The following is a 26,478-nucleotide window of genomic DNA, read 5'->3' as shown; positions in this document are numbered from 1 at the left end:
TAAAAGAATTTCTAGATAATCTGTTCTCAAATTATTTAGGTTGTCTTATGTTTTGGTAGTTTATTTATATTACACACAATTTTACAGTAACCAATATTCTCACAATAACATGAATGATTTGCATCTTTCATTTGCTTCACTGGCATATTCTGCACATACACATACACAGCTTCACTAATGTACTGACTTCTGATAAGATACCTGGGACTGAGAATCTCAAGGCCTGCATCCAAATTTCAATTTGCAAGTTTTGGAACCACTGATAAATCATTTAATCTTTCTGTGTTCCACTTACTTCAACTGTAAAGAATGACTTTGCCCATATTACTGGAATGTTATAAAGATCAAGTGATCTAAGGATTGTGAAAATGTTTCAGAAACTGTAAAAGAATATATTAACATAAATTATTAATTTTGTAAAAGTGCTTCAGAAACTGTAAAATGATATATTAATATAAAATTTTAGTTTTCCTATTAGACCTCAAATTTTTATCTTTTATTTTATAGCTATATTTAAGCTCATGTAAAATAAGATACTTGTTCATTATACACAGTCTACAAGATTCAGAGATGAGGCAATCTATAATAATAAAAGTATAATATGCTAATTAGCCTGGACAGCCGAACAACCTTCCGGACATCCTTCTGAACATCATTCCAGATGTGTTTTCAGACAACCTTCCGGATGAAGTCAGGCAGGCAGGCAAGCAGTTAGGGGTGATCAGGCAGGCAGGCTAGTGCTTAGGGGTGATCAGGCAGGCAGAGTGGTTAGGGGCTATCAGACAGGCATGTGAGTGGTTAAGGGTGATCAGACAGGCAGGCGAGCAGTTAGGGGCGATCAGGCAGGCAGGAGAGCAGTTTGGGGCCATCAAGCAGGCAGGCAGAGTGGTTAGGGGTGATCAGGCAGGCAGGTGAGTGGTTTAGGAGCCAGTGGTCCTAGATTGCGAGAGAGAGCAGGCCGGGCTGAGGGACCTTCCTCCCCCACATGAATTTTGTGCACTGAGCCTCTAGTGTAGAATAAAGGCAAAAACCCAAGGCTTGAATATGCTGAACTTGAATCCTAGTTACACAATTTATTGAACAAGATCCCTTGGCCATGTTGCTTCTCTGAACCTGTTACTTTATCTGTTGAGCATCCATAACAATACCTACCTATGTTAAAGGATATAATGTATGCAAAGCATGCAGTTCAGTTGCTTAGTACATGGACTAATGAGAATTACTTCTATTATTACAGAGTTATAATAGTCTTTGCTCTCCCCATTAACCACAGTTACAAATGTCCATATGGCTCAAGGACTGTATCATATTCTGCTAGTTTTGTAGCCTCCTCCTTATGGTTTTTTCCCCCCCTCTCATTCCCTTCTAAAAGAAAAGAATTTGCAACCATCATAATCATTATGAAAATGTATTGGGTGTACAATTAAAAGTTCGTGTGAGCATTATTCTTTATACTAGAGGTTATATCACATTGAGATTTAACAGTGAGTCTAGGTTGAAAGATAAAGCAAGGAGAGGGTCACGCAGGGTGTGAGACATGTTCTTGCAAGGTGACTATTGTCAAGTTTATAGTCTTGCTTTTGTATTATTATATTTTTATTTTCTTTTGCTTGAAGTGAGTTTTTTTTTAAATATTAGAGTTGTGCATTTTTTAAATATTGTCCCACTTGGAGGAATCTGGTAATTGGTTAAAATTTTTTAAAGGTCTGTCTGAGAAACAAAACACTGCTGCAGAGAATTTGATTTAGTATCATGACTTTTATTCATTTCTAAGATAGAATTTTTATGGCTCATCAAGGAGTAAGCAGTCCACCATAAGAAGTTGTCTTTTTGTTCATTTTAGAAAGCACCCTGTTGTTATTGTTTCTGAAAAATCAACACAGTTTCTGAAAAAGCAAGGGGACCGGCATTCTGTTCTCTCTCCCCTCTTCCTTTTCAAGTTCACCAAATTTGCCCTAAAAGGCCATCTGAAAGTTTTACCAATTCCTTCCTGAAGCTCATATTGAGTGTCATAGCTTAGCAACAATCATCATTTTATATTTAATTTATAGCTCAGCTAATGTGATGGAAGGAACTCCATGCCAGAATCTCTTAATTTCTTTTCCGTTCCTTCACACAACTGGAACCAAATGCTCAGTCAAATATCTTTCTTACATAACTAACAGGAGGTGAGTGTTCTCCCGTTTCTCTATCTCTCTCACCTTTATTCTCTGTCTTACTCTGTATTTATAGAACCAGCTTTAAATATAATTAACCAGTGTGCTGAGGGCACATCAGCGATTGTCCAGATGGCTCAAACTGACCCTGAGAATACATTTCTCTTCACGTTTGATTTCCGAATAGCTGATATATCCCTAGCAAGAACTGACCAAGCAATTGACCTGTCCATTTGCAGGTAGTTTCCATTTACCTGCTCTCTGATAATGAATACTAATATGCCTTTATATTTTTCATGCCTAATGCATCTCTATATATTTTCCCCTTTTAGATTTTATTTTGTGCTTAATCGGTGGCTCAGTAAGAGGGAAACCTTTAATTAAAAAATTATTTGGTTATTTAAACCAGATTTTCTTTCTAGCATATGTTACAGCTTCTGAAATTAAGGTCTTAAGCTTCATGTCGAGGAGTGCCAAGTATTTATTCAAAAAGCATTTCTGAGAAAGTGAACAGTATGGCTATAAATAAATGAGGAGAAGAGAAGGATGGGGGAAAGAAAGGTTTTATGTTTGATATGTTCTTTCATTTCCTCTGATCAAATTCTCTGCCAAATTTTTAAATAAATTTATATAATACCAATTTGGCTACTGTGTAGTCAAGCACTCCTACCATCAGTGCAGATTTTGCATTTCTTTAATTCCAAAATAATGGAAAGCAAATGTTCCAGAATGATCCTACGAACTATAAATAAGCCAGAGATGGCAAAGTATTTGTTAGAAGTGGTGATGCAATATATGATACAGGATTCTCATCCCATTACCTACTTTGCTCTAAAACCAACTAAATATAATAGAATGATATTTTATAGTAAGTGAAAAATATTCTTTCTAAATAAATATTCTTTCTAAGTTTGTAATTGGGTCAAATTGAGACTTAAGCAAGTGGAACACTATTAAAATTCTAACAATATTTAAGAATGTTAGAATATTTGTGTTCATATATTAGTAAACATAAAAGCAAATGCTTTAGCCCTAGCTGGTTTGGCTCAGTGGATAAAGCATTGGCCTGTGGACTAAATGGTCCTGAGTTCGATTCCAGTCAAGGGCTTGATCCCCAGTAGGGGCATGCAGGAGGCAGGCAATCAATTATTGATGTTTCTTTCTTTCTGTCCCTCTCCCTTCCTCTCTGCACTCAATAAAAATATTTTTTTAAAAATAAATGAAAGCAAATGTTGTAGCTTTCAATGCCTATTCTGAATGTTCATGGTAATTCTACTGTACCATTTATTCTCTCATTTGTTCACCTGACATACCCACTGTGTACCAGCACTATGAATATGGATAGGGGATGGGAGTAAGGTAAAAAGTAAAGAAATGTTAAGAATATTTCAGGCAGAGAGTTGCCCCATGAATGGAGAGGTGAAACCACCTGCCATTTATGGTGATTATCTTGATTTCTCTGCAGCTTAGGAAGGGGGGTCATAACTGGCATAAATGGGAGACAGAATGTAGATGGCTTTGTGTCCTACCCTGGAAGTTGGGTTTTGTCCCTTTACCATAGGTAGAGGGAAAACTGATTCATTTTGAGCAGGTAAGTATCACATATTCCTTAGATATTCTCATTTTCCTTTGATATTCCCAATGGCAACAGTTAAGGGGTGTCATGAAACTACAGATAATACTTATTAGGATGCCATTATTGTAGTAAATATGAGAGATGAGAAGGGCCTTAATTAAGACTAGAAAAGTGGAAATTTAGAATGTAGTGACGATTAGACATCAGTGTCAAAAGAAAGACAGAAGTTTAGGGTGACTCTAAGCTTTTTGGCTTGAACAGCTTGATAAAGTGAGGAAGGCAGATGTAAAGGTGGGCTTGTGAAAGATGAAGAGGCCAGCTGTGAACATGTTGTGACGTATATGAGACACATCTCAGTGACAGACAGCTGTGACACATAAGTCTCAAGCTCAGGAGAGAGAGGCCTGAGATGGATAAAACAATTCATCAGATTTGGGAATCATCAAGATGGGTGACTGTTGAAGCCCAGGAAGTAATGAGCTTGCTCTGAAAGAGCCTATTTGAAGAAAAAAACAAATCCCAGTATCAGAGCCCTGGAGAACACAAACAGTTAAGCCATCATTAGAAGAAGAAAAATTAGCAAAGAAGCATTTTTAAATAGGAAGGAGGACTACCAAAAGAGTCATGATTCAGAAGGGGAGGCAAGAAATAATTTCAAAATTAAATAAGATGAGGACTAAATGATAACATTGTCTTTGCCCATAATTATGTCACTGGTAAACTTCGCCAGAGCAAATTAGTATGGTGAATTGCAGAGGCTATGACCAGTAAAATTTAATATGCACCAATCTTATCAACGGATCAACTCATCAATTCTAAAAATTATACAGAAATAACTTATTCAAAAGACTAAGTTCATTTAAAAACAAAGAAGTATTTGCATATGCTAATATAAATATTGACTTAGAAATTACATTTCTAGAAGAAAACTGCTTAAAATCTGATTAAAATAATGGTATTTGGGGAATATGAAGCTTCACTTTTGGCTATTATGGAGCAACTGATACTGGACTAGTCTTCTTGCTGTACACAACTAGAAGCAAATGTATATATGGAACATATATAAAATGATCCCTGTGATGATCCAGTCTTTCTGGCAGAGGCAGAGGCAGGAGGAGGAACCCTTGCAAAGCACAGAGATCTCACTAATCAGAGTTTGGAGAGGTTGACGTATTTGGAATAACAAAACAGAGTAAGGGAGAGAAGGGAATGAAATGAATCAGAGTTCTAGAAACCTGCACAGAACTATCCTTAAAAATTTGGTGTAATACAAAGTTGCTGATGCCTAGGGACACTTCACAAAACTAACTACCAGGGAGCAATAAATTTAACAACTATTAGCGCTTGCACAGACCTGAGCTAGGTTCAAGTTCCAACCAACCAGAGTTAAGAGACTTGAATGAACACTCTGAATATTCAGTAGAGAGCAGAGAAAGGCCATGGCTTCAGAGAAGGTTAACTTAGCTGAAGAGTAGAAGATGCTCTAAACCAGCCTCACCTAAGCTTAAAAACCAACACTCGAAAGATCAAGCTGATTCCCTAAGTAGCTTTCTGTCCAAAACTTATTCAATGTTTTTTTTAAAAGATAATAACATACAGTATCAATCATAAATATTCAAATTGTACAGTATCTAATAAAAATTTATATATGTGCAAATAAGCAGGAAAATATGACCCATAGCCATAAGAAATCAATAGAAATAGGCCCAGAATTTACGGAGGTAGTGGAATCAACAGACAAGATTTTTAACAGCTATTATAAATATATTCAAGGATTTAAAGAAAATCATTCATAAAATGAGAAGAGAAATTGAACCTATAAAAAAATGAACCAAATGGAATTTCTGGAGCTGAAAATGCAATATCTGAAATAAAAAATTTACTGGATGAGCTTGAAAGCCAATTAGATGGTACAGAAAAAAAGATCAGTGAATTTAAAAGCAGAACAATAGACTACAAAGAGAAACACACTTAGAAAACAGATTTATACCAATAAGTTTGATACTTTAGATGAAATGGGCAAATTCCTTGAAAAACACAAATTGCCAAAGCCAGTACAAGAAAATAGAAAATCCAAACAAACCTAATCTATTACAGAAATTGAATCCTTAATTTAAAATCTTACCACAATAACAAAACAAAAACTGCAGGTCCAGATGGCTTCACAAAATTTTATGAAATGTTTAAAGAAGAAATAATCCAAATCACACACACATTCTTTAAGAAAATAGTGGAATAGGGAACACTTCTCAACAATGATATTACAGGATAATGAGATTAATTTTAACAAAGACTTATGGAAGTTTCTTATGGACAAACAAGGTTCTTAGGGATCTCTTCTGGATGCTATGGTCAGGAACAGAGCTACAGAGAACCTGAGAGTTAAACTTATCTTTAAAGAAGTTCAGTAGGAGGGGGGAGGATCATTCTAATTTGGAGAACTAACATAAAATGATATGACGCAAAGAAGCGTATGTGCATGGGACAGTGAGTATAATCAGATGACATCATCAGGCTCACTTCAGAGACTTTTAGGGCTGGGCTTTAAAACATAGATAATGTCACAACCATGGAGCAACTTCAGTTCCAAGTGAGGGAGTTTGGATTTTATTCCATAAGCAGTTGTAGAGTCAATAAATGTTTTTGAGCATGGAACTGGCACAGTCAAATAGAGATTTTGGAATCTTGATTGCATAAAAGCTCTTTGTACTTGAGGGCAGAAAGTTTAGAACAGAGACAGGAAAATCCTGCAATTGCCTGGTATGGTTCTTTGAAAATGGAAAAAAAGACATGGCGCCCAGAGGAAGCCTCAGGGAAGATTCTAAAGACAGTAACCAAAAATCTAATCATATTTTCTAAGCATTAAGATTAAAAATATATATGCTAATGCAGACTGTAATTTCTAAGCTAAGAAAGAACATCATATGGAGTGGAATTTTACTAATAAGAGCTTACCTGTCTGGGAAGATAAATATTACTTCAATTTTTGCCATGTTGTGGGTCTGAAATGACATTTTAAAATTTTGTCAGAAGTATCTGTGCATGGAAATTATTTTAAGTAAGAACCATGAAGCTCTGTCCAACAATTTTTAACATGAAGCTAGGTTCAAGTACATTTATAATGGGAAATAATTGATTTATATGTATTGTGCATTTACTAGACTTTCAGTTGATTTTAGGAAGATGGATTTATCTGCTGAATTTGAAAATAATCAATGCTGATTAAATCAGATTTATTTGATGTCATCCAGAGTTTCATTGTTTTGCTCTCAACATGAAATTTGACTAATGCATTTTTCTCTCCTCAATTTACTGAGGTGCAAGTACACATGTCTCTGAGGTAGCATCCAAGCCTTTGTGTTTCTCTGGGGAGCGTTATCAGGGGACTTAGGCAGACAAGAATTTGATACATTGTGATTCTGCAGCAGTAAACAAACTGCAGTGGAAAAAGCAGCAATTAACATTGTGAATTTAACAACATAATTGATATAAAAGAATTTTAATGGCAATCACTCTACAGAAAGACTTTCTGTTTTTCTGCTAGGCTTCTGTAAATAGAAATCAAAACAAAATGAAATTCCTTACAAAATAAATAGTTAGAAGATGAAGGATTGGTTTGCATACTTCAAGATTGTGTTCATTTGGCTGAATATAGAAAATACTCACCTATTTATTGATTTATTCATCAAGCATGTGCTGAGCATTGCTTTCTCTTGGGTATTGCAGTGGTTTGAGGTGGATGAGAGCCACAGCCTGCCACAAGGGGACAAGGACAAGTATGACTTCAGAAAATTACTATAGGCAATATTATAAGCAAACACGCCCCTTAAAACATTGCCCATGCTTGAAAACACCTCTTTTCAAAAATCCTGGAAACAGAGAATGCATCAAATCTTAACATTTCTGTTTTACTGTTCACATCAAGTCTTATACATCCTATACAATAAAAAGCTAATATACAAATTGACCACATGGCAGAACAAACGGTTACTATGACACACACTGACCACCAGGGGCAGATACTCAATGCAGGAGCTTCCCCTTGGTGGTCTGTGTACTCCCACAAGGGGTGCACCGCTCAGCCAGAAACTGGGTTCACGGCTGGCGAGCACAGTGGTGGTGGTGGGAGCCTCTCCCCCCTCCATGGCAGCACTAAGGATGTCTGACTGATGGCTTAGGCCTGTTCCCCACAGGCTCCTGGACTGAGAGAAGGTGCAGGTCGGGCTGAGGGACTCCCCCCTCCCCCTCGAGTGCACGAATTTCATGTACTGGGCCTCTAGTTTTAAATATTTTCCTGGCCTGTTGCAAACGTCCTCTCCTTAAGAATTCATATTGCACAAAGCTAGTGAACATTTATTGTCTGGCAGACACCAAGATAAGAGCTGTTGCTCCCCTGGAAAAAACTCCATTCTATTGGTATTACACCTCCTGTTTTTATTGCACTTTACAATTTGTGAAAGGGTATTTTTCTAAACCCATTTGGTCTCCACATCCTGTGAACTCAGCAAGCAGGCTTTTCTATTTTTTCTAGGTACACTGCAGCTCTAAGTTCATGTTTGTACTATTAATAAGAAGTGGTGGGATCCAGATATGCTCATTAATCATCTAACTCCTAAGTCAGTGTTCTTTCAATCACAACACACAGTATGTGTATATATGTTGTGGGGAATCGGATTATATCAATACATTTCCTTTCCAGTTCTCTGTCCCACATAATTCATGGTTATGGAATGATGGGTTTAGGAAAATATTTTCTTAAGTCTCTCACTATATCAAATTACCACTCTGTAGTCAAGAGGCTCATCTGCAAGCAATAACATAGACGTTAGAGTTATATAGGGCCTGTCACTTGTTCAGTACCTTTCTTACCACATTATGCATATTAAATCAATTAAACTTCAGGACAACCATAGGAGCTAACTTTTCTTATTATCCCCTTTGTATATATGAGGAAACTCACTTTAACACTGAGAAGTTAAATAACTTGTCCAAGGTTATACAAATAAAAAGGGGCAGATTTAATTTGAGGTAATTTGGCTTCAGAGCTTGCCCTATATCATATAATGATATTTAAGATGGTAAGAGTCTCCTTAGCCAGGTACAATGTCTGACAAAGACTCTACTAGTTACATTTTAAGGCAAATATTAACATATATCATTTAATACATATGACATACATTTCAAACCTGTGTCTGAAAACATCTTATCATGAATTGTTTAATTGGATTAGCTGGTTGCTAGTTGCATAGCTTAGCTATTAGGATTGGGTCACAAGACAGAAACATTAAGGGAGATGAATGTAGAATTATCAAAAGCATGGAGAACCTATGCTTTTAGGGTTGTATGGGTGTTGTCGTAGAGGAGACCTTGGAAGCCAAGAAGGTGTTAATGCTTAATATGCTTAATATGAGACAAAGGGGACATAAATGGCCCCAAGAGGAAGAATCAATGGCCAGTGAACATCCCACAAAGAGTTCTTAGTCAGGAAGGGTGGTAGATATGTCACACATGATTATACTCTCATGAGGCACTTGTTCTAATATAAATGTGTGCAAGGTTCAAAGAAGGTTCAAAAGAATACTAATTGACTTTACCAGGGGTGGGGAGAGAGGTCAGAGAAAAGAAACATTTAAGAAGAGATAGCTCCTAAAGAATGGGAGGATCACCAGGCAAAAGATGAGCTATGGTAGGTGATTACTGCAATTTTGATTTCCAAAGCACTCAAAAGTACTTCCAAGGGGTAAGATGCTTGAAGTATTTTAAATATGAAATAAGACATTTTATTTTACTATCAATGAGGATATATTTTAAGACCTTATCAAAATAACAGATGACAGATTGCTATAAGTTTAAATTTATAGCAAATCAACCAGAGCCACCAAGGGACATGAGAAACAGAGTTTTCAAAACAACCCTGTCAGCTGTTGTGCCCATTTACAGATGAGAACATAGATGTTTAAAGAAGTATTTGCTACTAGATAAGTGCTAAATCTAAAATCTGAATCCAGACACGTCTGTCTGATTCCAAACTTTATGCCCTTTATAGATTATCACTGGCTCCATTCACCTGACCTTGTCACTCTAACCTCCTCAGGAAACACAGATATGAAAGGTCCACCGAGAACCTACATGAGCCTTCTGCAGCAATGCCCAGCAAACCCTTGCTCAGGGGTAGCAATGAAACCTTTGGGAAGAAAGAATCAGGGAATTACCAAAGCTCTCTTCTTGCTCCTGCACTCTCTTGATTTGGAAAGATTTGGAGCAAGGTATTCCCTTTTGTTGCTGTATGCCTTCGGCCCTGGAGATCTGATAGTGGTTGAAGGACCAGAGATGACAACTTAGCTATACATAAGACTTTAAGGGAAAGGGAAAAAGATCTTGTGGTTTCTACATTGCCCAACTGAGTTCTTCAGGGCAGAGGAACAGAGAAGGTTTCAAAGTAAAACTCTCAGTTAGAAAAAAAAAGTCTGAATTTACGTGAATTAGCATCTAAGCAGAATTGTAGGTGGCTGGATCAAGCATAAGTCCTGTAGAGATGAGGGCTCCCTCATGTACACCATGGGAGGGAAGGACAGTTGCAGCAGTAAGATGCAGTTAGCCAGTCTTCCCAATTCTTCAGAGCGTCAGAAAGGGAAATAGAGTAGTGGAACGTTCAGGTCTTTGGAAAGAAGACCTACCCAACAGGAACATCAGAGGAGAGAAGGATGGATGTGAACAGGAAATCTAAAGAAGTGTTAAATGTCAAGAAAGTTTGTGAGAAGAATGCCAATCCCCAGGCCAAGGGCAGATTGGTTTTGACTACCTCTTACCTAAGCTCTTACATTCTCTTCTTCAGCCTTTTCCTCTCTCTTCTTAGGATCTTCAGGATCATGATTCTATTCTGAATTTTTCAAAAGCTTCTTTCTGCTTACAGAATAATATATGTTTCTCAGGCAGGCATTCAACAAGCACTACAATGTAGCCCAACTTGAAAGCCTCAACCACATTAAATCGGTGTATGCCTCATTCCTAAATATTATTGTCCTTTCCCACCTTCATGATTTTGCTCTCTCTATTCCCTTATTTTCCACTCTTTTGCTCTCTCTGAACCTTATACACAGTATGGAGTGTAATCAAGTTGCCCTGTGGAGCCTGCATTGAGGTTACATCTCTATGTCTTATCTCCTTTATATTTTGTAAACTTTTGAAGGTCAATAACATATCAATATAACCCATTAATCCAAGACATAATTCCTTGTGCATAATAGACAATCAATATAAAACTGATAAATGAAGATAATAAAAAGAAATAATGATCATATTAATTAAAGAGATCATTTGCCAGTATCTAGTTCAACACCTTCATTTTAGAGATGAAGAAACTAAATCTAAAGAAGTTAATAATCTTTATCTCCATAACAGCTAGTTGAACCAGAGCCAGGACTAATAGCTAACACCATTTGACTACCTAACCTATACTAGGAACACCTGTAAGACTTACTTCAAGTTTTTCTTAACTGTTTAACAATCCTATGAAGTTCTTAATAGCTGATTTAATAGAAAAAACAGTCACAAAGGTTAATTCATACCAAGTCACATAGCTTTGTAAATAGCAGAATGAAGATTTGTCTAGACACAGACTGATTCCAGAGAACCTATGCTTCACCAAGACTTTATTCAATCGGGCCTTCTGTTAATCTTGTCCTCATTCCACCATGCCTTTCTATCTCCATTTGTTAGTTAAATAGGGCATAAAAATATTGGCTAATTCATATTCTTGCTATAAAATGAAGGCTTGGAATGATCACACACATGTACTCACTGATATCACTAACAAACTTAATAAAGAAAACGAGGTTAATTCAATCACAACAAGGGATGTGATTCTTATTGAGAAATGAGGTCAGAAACCTACTGAACAAACTTAAGTCTTATAGTCTCTACTATTAAGTCTTCCTTACAGGAGATAATCAACAGACAAATCCTCTGTCAAGACACAATCTTGGATATTCAGAATCCACAATCCCTTAAATTGTAATTGCTATCTACCTGAAAGGAATATATATACATATACACACACACACATACATACACACACACACACTATATTGGTAGTACTCATGGTAATTTGGGGGATTACATACACACACACACACTATATTGGTAGTACTCATGGTAATTTGGGGGATTACATACACACACACACACTATATTGGTAGTACTCATGGTAATTTGGGGGATTATGTTCTTCTTTTTGATGTTCGCAATGATGGTAGTAACAGTATCTCAATTCCAATTTTTTTCTATGTATGAGTAACCTTATTTTCTAGAGGTTCAGAAATTAAAGCTTGTCTCCAGAAAGCCAATTTTGAACTGTTTTATGCTTAGTTTTCTTTGCTAATTAGATTCCATTTTAAAATTTATAACAGTGTTCCTTTTTCTCATTCACTGTATTTCTGTGAGCTATTTCTAGAATCGAATTTTGAAATTTTCTCAAGGAAATATAAGCCTTGCCTTTCTGTTAATTATAAGAACAACTGTGACCACAAGATAATTATGGAAAAGCAATTAAGGAGTGTTTTGATATTCTCCAAAGTTGTACATCTGTATTTAAAATTCACAAGTCTTGAAGGTTACCCTCTCCGGTCCTCCACTCACTGGGAGCACTCTCTTCACAACATAGGTTTTGGATGGCAGCCTCTGCTTGACCAGTGCAACCCAAGAGATGTCCAAAAATGGAAACACTTGCTCATGTTTCTCCACTGCTTACAGCCCTCTGTGTTTTCTCATCATCTAGCCTCCTTACCATGGCTTACCTTTCGATGCTTTGGACTCTATCACCCAGCCTCGTTTCTCATCACTTCAGGTCCTAGCAATCAACTAACCACCATGTTGCAATTTTTGCAATTGAAAGTCTAGAGAACAAATCTAATAATTCTTCCTTGTGACCAACTCTCAAATATTTAAGTGCAGGTACTGTGTATTACCACAATTTTCTATTTTTTAGGTTAATTGTTCTGATTCTGGCCATTATACCCTAATGTACCCATGCCTTGGTAGAATCTGAAAAAACAAAAACAAAAAAGAAAAAAAAAAACACCTGAATCCAGTATTTTGGTATTGTCTACTCTCTTCAGAGAACATTGAGCTTTTACTTTCCTCATTGTGGGCACTATCATGCATGCGAAACAAAACTTCATACATCTTTTTATCATCCACATTCACTCCAATTTGCTCTGTCTAACTAAAGTCTTACATTAATTTTAATTACAGTATTCCAAAAATCTGTACTTTGCATTGTTGCTTTACATGTCATCACTTATATTTATCACTTATTTTTCATCTTATTATTTTTAACCCATCATTTCACCCTATTGAGAATCCTATTTTTGTATCATTCAAAAATTGTATAAATTAGCTGACTTTGTTTTCATTCAAGTTATGGATAAAAAAAGTTGAAAAGCAAACGGCCATATACTTAGTTTGAGAACAGCCACTCTATTACTATGATTTAAATCACATTTCACCATCTCATTTATGAAAAAAATTTAGAGACTTTCACAAACATACTGTACTCAATTGTATTAAATTACATTACATATTCTTGGTGAATCTGTTAGCTCTTTTTGATCTAAAAACAAATCCTCATAATCCTCTTTGAAAGTGTATTAAGCATTTAAGTCACATATATGACCCCAGAATAGACTTTTTTCTCTTAGAAAACTTAAAAAAGAAAAGAAAGAGGAACTGTCTCTACTTTCCATAACTTTTATAGATAATTCATAAAGGCTCCACAATCACATCAAACAATTTCTTCATCATGTGATAAATATGCTATAATCATCTCTTCACCTATATTGTTATTTGATATTTTTCTTAACCACAATGACTCAACTTTTCCTAATGTGAAAATTATTCTTGCTGCTAGAGAAGATAGAAGTAAAGCAGTAGCTAGATTCCTACAAGTGTGGATAGGTTTTAATGTAATTTTACCTATATTTTCCCAAATCACACTAAATGAGAGCTAAAGAATGCCCAAATTATTGTTTAAAACACATTTTTCTAACTCAGTCTCCTCCAGCAGAATTTCAGAAGGCCATACCCTGTTTTCCATCAGCCCCAAACTTGCCTAGCCTTCTGGATTTGTGGATGGATGAATTTCTTGATTTTGTGTGGGCAATGGTGCTCCTTTGTCAGGGCCATCCCTGCTTTCATGCCCTTCCTCTCCTCTAGTGCTCCTGTCCCTGGTGTCATAGTCCCTGCTTACCCCCAAGCCTTCTGCGACCCTGCCATGGGCTGTGGGCATGCTGCTCAGGTCACCATGCTTTCTCCTGCTCCTGACACTGACTACTCTGATGTCACCTGCTACTTTCTTGCCTTGTCTCCTTGACACAAACAAGTCACCTTGCGGAAGTGTTGGAATACCTTTCACTGACCACAAGCTGTGTGGGAGCTGTTACTCCCTCTTCGTTCTTCGATTCTAACACCAATCCTGGTAGAGGAAGGTGATGATAACTGAGTAATACACACCCAGCCACACTCCAAACACTCACTCCCTTTTGACAGGGACTTCTTATATTTCAGCACACTCTCTACTACGTTGGGCCCAGGATAATCCAAAGTAATCTCTCTACCGCAAGATCAACTGGTTACCTACTTTAATTCTATCTGCAGCTATAATCCCTTGTCATGTAATTTAACTTATTCATGGGTACAAAGAATTAGGACATAGACATCTTTAAGAAGCCACTACTCTGCCTGTTATACCCACTATCCAGTAGGTCACATCTGTCCATAGGCATACCTATGCCTGACTTGCTCTGACAAGTGGAGTGCTAGCTGATCCCAATTAAGCCACTTTAATGTACAACCACAGGGCACTTGAGCTTTCTTGGGCAAGATTACACACCATGTTCTCTGCAACATTCACCTTGGAGAAACATATTTTTTAGGAATCCTCTCTAGAGCTCCCAACTTGGATTGCTATCATATATTTCCTTCTGCCTCTTAGAAACAATATCCTTACAGAGCCTCTCCAGTCTCTGCCCCTTCCATATCATCCTTGACCTGGGCTGGTGGATTCAAGAGTCACAAGATCACTTCAATAGTATTTTCTCTGTAAGTCCTATGTAAAGAAATCTATCTTAAGACTTAGGATTTAAAATTCAATTTATTGGCACTTAGTGAAAATGTCATGTTAAACATCCTGTTACATGGTATTTTCAGTTGCTTAGTATTACAAATGATTCTGCAGTGGAAGTTTTTGTACATAGATCATTTCATACATGTTCAATATGTTAGATAAGTCCAAGAAGTAGAATTAATGGCTAAAGGATCCTCATTTTAACTTTTGATAGATATTGATAAATTGATGTTTCCCTAGGTTTATACTCTTATATTCATGTATACATCAATTTATACTCCCAGAAGCAAAAAATTAACCTACAACACCACTAACAAGACATGCTGTCTACCTTTTGAGCTTTGCCTATTAAATTGATGGTAAAAATATATTTCATTGCATTTCTCTTTCTTTGGTTAGAAATAGAAGAGTTATGATTGAGAACTATTTGCAATCATATTATTTCTTATGTGTTTTTATATGTTTTAGAATGTAAAATACTCTGGGAATTTTTAAATGACTTTTAAGAACTCAAATTTTGAGAAGCTTCCCAAGGCAAAAAATTTAGAAAAAGAGAATCTGAAGCAACGGGAGTCAATAACCAGAGCTGTGAAGTCCCAGACTATTCAACTTTTCTGATTCTTCTAAATGTTGCTGACAGCTTGAAGAGTGATGATCATGAAGATATTCTTATAACTCTCATACTATCTCCTTCTCTCTTAGCAGAGGATGCATAAATAGAGGCTGCATTCCGAGAAACGTGGAGGAAGTCTCTCTTTGGTTGGAGCTCAGTTTGATAAGGGTAGAGTTAGTATTAAGGGAATCAAGAGGGAATATTCTTAAGAATGCTGGTATATGAGCAATCCTTAAAATGTGCTGAAATTCTGAATGATAAGTTTTCAATTAGATTTTATTATATTTAAATGTTATGTTTTAATGGCAAATGAATTACCAAAATATTTAGGCCTATTTTTAATCTAAAAACATTAGAAGTCTATAAATGTCAAAATGATATTGTTACCTGCTTAGAAAACCTTAAAGTTTGTGTTCTTTCTTAAGTTGGATAAAATAAACTATAATGCTCTCTCTGTCATTTCAGATGAACATTGACATTCAGTGCCCGTTAGTGTGGGATCTTACACAATTCAAGTTCTATATCGACCGTATAATTTATGTCCAATGACACGCTCTCCTGAACTGCTGACAGTAAAAGAAAAGACTCCTTTCACTCCTTCCCCGTGAAAAATACAGGGCCAGGAAATGAGAATGCAGAATTCAGGTATTTTGATCTATTTAGAGAATCCTTGTTTCTGAGTAATCCACATAAGTAAAGTTTTATAACACTACTTAATGAGTACACATTGGGTCAAGAAACATCCCAAGGATAAGATAACTTGCTACGTTTGAATAAAACCTATATTGTTTTCAAGCTTCTGGCCCAAACAGCATAATCATTTTCGCTCAGGTGATTTTTCTCACCTCTCTTATTGAATTGGCGCTGCCTCCAGAATAGTACATGTAATCCTCACTTTGCACGGTAGTGCAGGGCCATTTAAATGACCAAGCAAGCTGAGACCACACAAAGTGATCTTCATAAGTGATGGGGAAAATCACATTTGCCCCATGGCCTTTAAAAATGTTTCTTAAAACTTTAAAAATTCTCTCATCATAGCTTATAAATATATAAGGAAATTTAAAAAATACTATTTACTTAGTACATTGTGATTTAAAATATTAGAACCATTGAGAATTCAATTTCTTTGTACTTTCAACAAGAATAGTTTGAACAGTGCTTGCCTTCTCTTTGTCATTGTATAACTTAAGATACGAAAAAAGCATCTTTCCTGCTTCAGGGCATTGTCACGGTGCTGTCTAAGTTTTGATCAGCTTCAAACATTTTAGCCTTCATGTTTTCAGTATTGTAAAATATCTAAATATCTCTGAGAGTTCTCTCAATGTGAAGTCACTTTCTCTAGAGCAGCGTTATCCTTTTTATCACAACCTCTTGCCCAACTTATGTAAATAAGTTCACTCACACTAAGTTCCTCTGGCTACATATCCACAGTCTCTCAATGGACCAATGCCAACATTCCCACAGTCAGCTATTTCTTCTACAGCTCCATTTAATTTGCTATCTCTTGTCTCTCCAAGGTACTTTCATCTTTGTTGACCAATTCATCTGTTGATTACTCTTTTGTGTCAAATATCATATGGGCCTATCACTGGGAGACAAAGAGGCTGAATAACAGATATGCAGTGACCAATCACCAGCTAATTTTAAAAGAAGTGACATGATTCATGATGGGCACCTGTTACGGACACCGTGATTATGGACTGAAGAGCCCGCAGGAAGTGTGCACTATACGCACTTACTCAGTTAATATGCCATGGCAACTAAAATTCTAACCATATTGTTGAAGGACTGGTATGAAGTAAGTCACAGTCACTGAAATTCATGCATATGGAAACTGTGCAAAGCAAATAGTGACTTGCTATAAATAGAAATTATGTGTTTATTTCTTTATTCATAAGGCCTTACTTTTGGAAACAAATAGCTCTTCTTTCTAGGTATACTTTAAGAATATGGGAGGAAAAAGTAAACAGAATAGTAGGATCTAGTGAGAGTTCATTCCCATGTACATATCTACATTGTAATTTAATAAATAACTTAAATAATATTTATTATGACAGACATTTTTCTAAAAGCTTTACAAACATGGTCTCTTTTAATCATCTTAGCAGCTAGTTACTATCTTAGCAGCTAGTTACTATCATTTTGCCTCTTAAAGATGGGAAATAGGAACAAAGAAGGTAAGTGACTTGCCTAAGGTTACACAGCGAGTAAAAGGAGGAGCAAGATTCAAACCCAAGCACTCTGGCTTTGGAAGCTGTGCTTTCTTTCAGCCATAATGCTGCCTTGTGCCATCGGCATGTGTCACTAACTCTGCAAGTAACATATTATCAGGTCATTGCTCTTTCTAGTAGAGTTCTGTTTCATTTATTGTTGTAGTTTATGGTACAGAATTCAATAGACAAAACTGCATTGTTTGCAACAGAGTTTACTAAGACCCCACACAACTTAGTGGGGAGGTTGTGCCTCCCAGCATGAAGGTAGAGAAAAAAACAAAACAGGGCCCTAACCAGTTTGGCTCAGTGGATGGAGCGTCAGCCTGCAGACTGAAGGGTCCTGGGTTCAATTCCGGTCAAGGGCACATGCCCAGGTTGTGAGTTCTATCCCATCATCATTGATGTTTCTGTCTTTCTCTCCTTTTCCCTTCCTCTCTGAAATCAATTTATATATATAAAGCACACACACACACAAAAAAAAAACAGAGATCATGAAATGAATAAATCTCTACTCAGATTACAAGGATCTCTTTTTTTTTTTTTTAAATATTTTATTGATTTTTTACAGAGAGGAAGGGAGAGAGATAGAGAGTTAGAAACATCGATGAGAGAGAAACATCGATCAGCTGCCTCCTGCACATCTCCTACTGGGGATATGCCCGCAACCCAGGTACATGCCCTTGACCGGAATCGAACCTGGGACCTTTCAGTCCGCAAGCCGACGCTCTATCCTCTGAGCCAAACCGGTTTCGGCTACAAGGATCTCTTAAGGGAAATATGCAAGCCAATTCCACTGAAATTTAAATGGCATCAATTTTACTTTGCTTTCCAAACAACTGTCCATCCCTCCAACCACTAAACCTAAAAATTATAAAAGTTAATTTTAGTGAACCTGACAAACATATTAGAAGGAAAAATAACTGTAGGTACACGCAACTGATAAAACACAGCAAGTTCAAAAATATTATGTCTGTTTGGAGTAATCAGATAACAGTCTGCTTCATTGGAATTGTGGTTAAAGTTTAAAATGGTTGTTTATTTTTAAATCTCCTTGTGTTTCATTGCCACTTCCTGAATGTCTGCTTGGTGCCTAGCAACTGCCAACCATCCAATTTTCAATGCTGTCTTTTTCTCCCTTTGGCAAATAAAAAGAAAAACATCAAAAGGTTATGCAGGCTGTTACTAAAAATGACGTACTTCATAAAATGATATGAATGACCTGAAATAAGTCATTCATGACTATAAGATCACAAAGTAGAGTACAGTAGAGGGTCTATTTCACATAAAGTCTTTTCGATTCCTGAGTCCAGTTCCACTAGATGTAAGAACTTCTTTATTATCTATACAATAGATCTTGGTTTATGAGTGATTTCACTGAAAAGGAAGAAGAAATGAGAGACTCTATACTAAAGGAAAATTAGTGAAATTGTGTAAGAAGTATATGAACTAAGACAAGAGACAGACTTTATCCCAGACCAGTGAATTAACCAATGTAGTCACCAGTTTCTATTAAGAAGAATCAAGCTATATGACCTCTAGTTAACTCAAAAATTAATAATATCCTAAGAGATAGATCATAAAGAGAACTCAAAAAAGAAAAAAGGAGAATAAAACTATTTGATCTCTAAATTCCTTTCAGTTCAAAATGTGAATAATTCCACAAAAGCACTTTAATTATTTTAAGGTCATCCAGTAAGCTGTAACCTTCGCTACCGCATGCTGTTCAGTGCTAAAATGCCTTAATTGGCTTCCCATTTCTCTTAGAATACAATCCAAATTCTTTTTCATGGCCCAGGAAGCCCTGAATGTTCTCTCTCCACAAGCTTCTCTCCATTCTCTCTGTTCCCATGCCTAGGTCAGTTATTTACACTTGCTAAGCTGATGTCTGTCTTCCGGATGTTGCCTATCCTTCTCCTTAAACATCTTCAGTTCCAACTTCTTGGCCTTTAGGTCTCAGCTTAGATGTCACCTCCTCTTTCTCAGAGAGGCATTCCCTGTCCAGCTGATAAGAGGGAGCTTTTCTTTATCACCTACTCTATAGCCCGTACCACAACTTGCAATGATCTGATTACTTGCGCTTATCTGCTTTCTTCTATAGAAGAGCATTAGCTGCCTTATTCCACCATGTGTCCCCTTGAACAGTGCCTGGCAAATAGTAGGCATTAAATAAGTATTTTGAGAATAAATGAATGATCATATATCATTTACTGATGCACCATTAATGCCAAAGGAAAATGCTTGCTATGTAGTAGGCAATTCACTATTTTCTAAAGTATTTTCTTAATGTAATTGAATGAGTGAAACTTTATCACATTCTTATAAAGGTGTCAGTATGAATTATCAACTATGTATTCTGTATCACTGCTATAAAATATTTCCACAAACTTGGTAACTTAAAACAACACAGTTATTACTTTATAGCTCTGGAGGTCAGAAGTCTAACATGAGTCTCATGGAGCTAAAATCAAGGTATTAGGAGAGCAGCATTCATTCTGGAGAGTCTAGGTAGAATCTGTCACCTTGCTTTTTCCAGTTTGTAGAAGATACCTGCATTCCTGGGCTCCTGGCCCCAATTCCATCTTTAAAGCCATGTGGCAATTTGAGTCTTTATGCTACTATATCAGTCTGACAATGATTCTCCTGACCCCTTTCACTTATATGCGCCCCTGTGATTATATTGAGCTTACCTGGATAATCCAGAAGAATCTCACCTAAACATCCTATTTAATCACATCTGCAAAGTCAATATATTCACAGGTTCCAGGGATCAGGATATGGGTATTTTTGGGGGCCATTATTCTGCTTGCCATGTTGTCATTTGGTATGATTCTGGGAACAAATCACCCTTGTCTTGGGTAATCCATTGAAACCTCTTCTCTTTCAAGCATGTGCTACATGGTCTCATTCTGGAGATAAATTTTCCGTAAATAATCTTATTTCTCATTTTCCCCTCTCTGGGCTTTGGCCTGAGGGTGTGAGTAATAATCTTTTGCATAAATTGAACTACTATCTTATATGCATGTAAATAGCCTAAAAGTAAACATTGACATCTCTGGACAGACTAAAGAAGAGTCATTTCTATTGCTGATAGAAGATAATTATAAGAAAAGAAAACACATTCTATTCTCATCATCAAAATAAGGATGACAACATGTATAATGTAAGAAGATAAAATTCAGTGAGCGTCAAGCCAATTGCATCATTATTGGAAGGATCTATCTTTCTAAGGGATGAAGGTGGGATTTGTTTTTTATTATAAATTTTAAAAAAATAACTCCTCAGAATCTTAAAGAAGAAAAGGAATATGTCACACTCAGAACAGACACCAGGATACAAAATTGCAAGTGTTTGACCCCAGTCCTCTATGAGCAGAGATGGGAAGGAGACAGTGAAGCAAAGAAGCAATTCTGTAAAACAAAGACTTCAGATCCCTACAAATATTATTAAAATATAAAATTCTGTTTTGCTTTTGAAAAAGGAGACCAGGGCACAAGGGCAGGATGATGGACTTCAAAGCCTGCTTTGAGCGAAGACAGTTCTCACTTGCCTAAGGTAAGTCAGCCTGCACAAGTAAACAAACCCAGGGGCCTAACACATCAACCTGCCATCTATATATTCTATCTGCCTTGGCACAGCTCGTGTTTCTGGCATTATTTATGAAGGCACTCTTGCTATATTTGCACAGCAGGAAGCATTGTTCACAGCAGGATACAGATTATTGTCAATGAATAATAACCCAAAAGCTCCTAACCCTTTTGTGCTGATGCCTAATAACTAAAACAGAAAATAGCCACTTCTCTGTGTTCTGCTTAAGTTTATAGTACAGCCATAAATAACCTGCCAGCAGCAGGAGCCATCGGGCATCAGTGACCACCACAGCAAAGTTACAAGTTTTATTGTTCCCTATTATACTATAAGCAATATTTATTACTAAAACTTTAGTGATGCACCCTAAATGTGGACATCAGAATTTTCTGATATCTCATATTGCTTGAGTTGTTAATCAAGCCAATGTATACATCAGGTCTGGTTTGGGAACTTACTGTGAAAAAATGGGAAGAACATGCAGAGAAGTGGAAATCCCTACATAGGCATTATTCTCTCCAAATTATTACAATTGCATGGAAATTCATCTTCTAGCATTCAGTGGACAATGGAGCTTTTGTTCCTACCAACTGGTTTACCTTGTTTTGGCTATTTTCTCTCTCTTCTTTTTCCTGATCCAAGATAATCCTGTATAATAAAAGCATAATATGCAAATCGACCAGAGGAATGACCAGTCGCTATGATGTGCACTGACCATGAGGGGGCAGACACTCAATGCAGGAACTGACCCCTGGTGGTCAGTACACTCCCACAGGGGGAGCGCTGCTCAGCCAGAAGCCAGGCTCATGGCTAGAGAGTAGAGCAGCGGTGGTGGGAGCCTCTCCCATGTCCGCTGCAGGCTGGTGGTAAGGAGCGAGGGGTTCCGGACTACGAGAGCACCCGACTGTGAGAGGGATGTCTGAAATCCACCCCCCCCCAAGGGGGATTGGGCCTAAGCCAGCAGGTGGATATCCCCCAAGGGGTTCCAGACTTCGAGAAGGCACAAGGCAGGCTAAGGGACATCCCACCCCCCAGCCAGTGCATGAGATTCATGCACTGGAGCTCTTGTTTTACCATAAACACTAAACATAAACATAAATCTCCCATGGAGACTTTGACTGAAATTAACGTATTTTTCCTTTGGACTATAAATCTATTATATAAAGTTACATTTACCTCTATTTTCTGTTACTAAGCAATTATTCCTAATCATATTTTACCCAACAGTACCTTAACATACCTGACCCTAATGTCCCATCTTAAGGGACCACACTAAACTGACTTGTCAATTCAGGTCATCTATTTCAAACAGCCCAGAAGAGTTGTAAGCCAAAAATGAAATTGCTTAGAAGTTGGGGGGGGGGGGAGACTAAATTACAATTCCAAATATTGTTAACAATATAAGTTTATAAATCAAGATAAATAAAAATTCACTTAACCTATCCTTTTTATTAATTAAAATAATACAAGCATTTGAATATATATTATTGTCAATACAAAGTATTTCAAATATTTTATGATTACTAAAAGATTTTAAGGCTAGCCTGATCCAATATACCATTGTTCTAGAGAATGGAACAAAATAGACTTTCCCTAACATTCTTGTTTATAAAAAAGTACAGGAAATGCATTAGGTTCAGATGGCCATCTCTTGGAGCTTATCACCAAGAACAGCTAGAACAACTATGCCAGCTTTAGTTCCTTCTGAATCCTCTCCTCTACTTGTCCCACACTGTTCTTGTTCCTAGCTGTCTGGCCTGCAACATTTATCTCTTGCTTTAGTTATCTATACACGCTATTCAGAGTCATAAGAAAATGTACATATAGTTTCCATGAGCTTTAGCAAAAAGAAGTTAAACAATAAACTCATCTAAGTTGTCCAGAGTATCAGCAGATAGTGAATGACCTTTATTTTCTATGAACTTGGATAAAATTCAATAATTAGGTTGCCACATTTATTCTTCTATAGGCAATAACTTGCTAAAATTTTTGTTTAGTCTATTCCAAATATCAGAATTCATAAAAAATAAATGTAATTTATTAAGTAGTCATTCTTTTCTCTCTTGACACCTAAAATAGGTCAAATTTCTTATTCAGAGATCAAAAAACCTCATATGTATATGTTAGGGTTCTTTGTTGTTTTCTTTTTGACAATTGAATTGAAGCAAATTAGGTATCAATTAGGTAAAGTTTTAAAACTAATTTCAATGATAAATAAGGGTTGCAAAGTCCTACAGTGAGGCCCAGGATAAAGTGCCAGCCATGAAAACAGGCAAACCTGCAATCAGCCCTTCTATGTGATGTCTGTATTCCTTTGCATTATCTCAACCTTACCTCCCTTTAAGTGGTTAGTTTCTCAATCCCAGCAACTCTGCCTCTTTGGTGATTAGTATGAGAGGCAGCATTTAAAAGATGCTCTGGCCCTGGCCTGTGTGGCTCAGTTGGTTAGAGCATCATCCTGTGCACCTGAAAGTCGTGGGTCAATTCCAGGTCTGAGCACTTGCCTGGGTTGTGGGCGCGTGCAGGAGACAGCGGTCGATATATCTCTGGTATTCATGTTTCTTTCTTTTTCCCTCTCTTCCTCACTCTCTAAAAAATCAATAAAGTATGTAACCTTAAAATAAAGTGCTCTGGAAGTTCTGAAGAACTACTCCAGCTTCTCTATATATTTCCCCTGATGCTCTTACAGTAGGACCAGGAAGCCTCGTCATCTGGCAGAATTACCACTGAGGATTTCACCAGGGATCTCAGAACTTGATCATGCCCCTCACACAATGCAGAGGGATCCTTTGCAAATACCATCGCTAAAAATGTCTGTGTAAGATCCAAAGTTCTCCTGGGCAACTGCACCCACAGAATCACAAGGGGCCAACGCCAGAAAAGCTGCTTCCATCATGCTGGCATCAGACCTAGGCTATACAGGCATTCTGCAGTGGTCACTGTGCCTTTAATTCTAAGTACATAGGTCTTCTTCAAACGTCTCTTATCCAAAACCTCTGAAATATCTTATTTCCCCCAATATCAAGTGGCAAACACTCTATAACTGGATATAATTTAATTTCTATGTAAATGAAATTACATTTTCATTTATGTTTCAATTGAAGCTGAAAAAGTCACTATGTCTGGCTTATTAAAAACAAAAAGATTGAGTAGAATGAGTTTTCTTACATGGACTAAAGATAGAATTCTCAATTATATTTATACTTTTCAATTTGGTGACATGATTATAGTGAATCAGACTTGTGACGTGTCTAAAATGTCTAGAGTTTTCTTACTCAGCCAGCAACTTTTTAGTCTTCTTTCCTTATTAAAAGCTCATGAACTCACTGTCTCACTTTTCCTTTTCTACCCCTACATTGATATCATAGTAGTCACACATTATCTTGACAATTAGAGGCGATCACTGCTCCTTTTAGGACAACCTTGTTGAATGTAACTTTCATGATGTCTGGACATCATGAAGGCACTTACCTCTTATGACTGCTTTATTTATGTTTAAAATAATTTTAAAAGTTCTTACTTTCCCCTGGATTTTTGTCATGAGACATTTTAATTCCTCTGGGGTGATATTATCGTAGAAGTTGACAAAACTCAATTGACACAGAGACTCCAATAATTCTATGTACAGGGTCATGCAGTTAACATACATATAACAGCCTAACGTGGTGTAGCTCAGGCCTGAGAGTCAACCTATGAACCAGGAGGTCACTGTTCGATCCGGTCAGGGCACATGCCTGGGTTGTGGTCTTGATCCCCAGTTGGAACCTTGCAGGAAGCAGCCAATCAATGATTCTCTCTCATCATTGATGTTTCTATCTCTCCCTCTCTCTGCCTCCCTGAAATCAATAAAAATGAATTTTAAAAAATACATATAACATTGCTTGAGTAAACAAATAAATGCTCAGGAACATATAATTAAGTTAAGCATCCCTTTTATTTACTAAATTAATTTTAAATGACTCATGAGTTTAATGTTACAATACATGTAAGTAATCTAAGATAAATTTTTAAAACATGCCCAGAAATTTATGTGGGTCTTATAATCACTTATTAATATATATACAGTTTTTTAGATGTGCCAAACACTTCATGCTTAGTGCACTTAATCTTTACCATAACTTTAAGTTAGTTTCTATTATCCCCATTTCACAGATGAAGAAGTTAAGGTACTGGAAGGTTAAATAACTTGGCCAAAGTCATGTAACAAACAGTGGCATAGTCAAGATTCAAACACATGCCACCTGACTCCAAATTCATGTTCTTAACCGGTATGCAATACTGTCCCTAATGCTTATTCCCAGCAGTTTCCCATCCGTGTATTACCCAAGAGCCTGACCTTGCTGAACTTCTGTCAGCTGAGTTGTGACTGATTCACATAGCTTTGCAGGATGGAATTTACAATTTTGCAATAACACCTAAAAAGCTCCTACAGTTTTGCAATAACTACCCAAATTAACTGACAGAAGGTCTTGATTTAGAAATGCCAGATTTAGCAAATAAAAATATAGGCTGTTCATGTAAATTTGAATTTTAGGTAAACATCATTTTTAAAAATATAAGTATGTTTCATGTGATATCTTGGACATGCTTACACTAAAAACGTATTTGTTATTTACCTAAAATTCAAATTTAATTGGGTGTTCTGTATTTTCTCTGGCAACCCTATCCTGGCTTCATTTCTTTCTCTAATGTTATCCACTGAACAGGAAGGTAATACCCTTATGCAAATTTGAAAGCCCTTCTTAATCATCAGGATGATCCCAAGAATGGTGCAGATTCCTCAGCCAACCAACTTCCCTGTGGTGGCAACTCCTCAGGTCCAGTGTCTGTGTGTGACTTAATGGTCTGATTTGCAGGGAAGCCTCCATTCCAAAGGTTTACTCCATGCCTTTATATTTCAGTTGAAGCCCGAGTCACACATCAGCAAAAACTACCAAAGCATCAGCAAAAACTGTTACAAACTCCTAATGGTCATTCTCACTCCCACCATATTCCTGGTACAATAAAACATTCAAAATTTCATATAAAGACCTTCATATTTCTCATTCTATTGCTTTCTGGGTGTTCAGTTTGCATCATTAAATGTAGAGACCAGATAGATGTTGTCCTTGAACGTCTGAGGACAGAATTGGGTCCTGGATGCTTTGTATCTGACTGTCCTAAAGCCTATATCAGGGATCAGGCCAAAATGCATGATTCCATGTAAAATTAAT

The 26,478-nt window shown here is 36.8% G+C and overlaps 1 long non-coding RNA gene across 3 annotated transcripts in view; it reads right to left on the bottom strand.

Moving 5' to 3' along the window:
- Nucleotides 1-26,478, bottom strand: part of LOC308520812 — a 221,685-nt gene that overhangs the window by 73,557 nt on the left and 121,650 nt on the right. Inside the window, exon 2 of one of the 3 annotated variants that reach the window (XR_013996116.1) lies at nucleotides 7,399-7,485. The exons of the other annotated variants lie outside the window; for them this stretch is intronic. This is a non-coding gene — a long non-coding RNA (uncharacterized lncRNA). The remainder of the gene's footprint in view (nucleotides 1-7,398; nucleotides 7,486-26,478) is intronic. 3 annotated transcript variants of the gene reach the window in all.

Source organism: Myotis nattereri, assembly GCF_964212035.1.
Source record: "Myotis nattereri genome assembly, chromosome: 6".
In the NCBI taxonomy this organism is placed as follows: Eukaryota; Metazoa; Chordata; class Mammalia; order Chiroptera; family Vespertilionidae; genus Myotis; species Myotis nattereri.
This window is presented reverse-complemented; position numbering and strand designations above follow the sequence as displayed.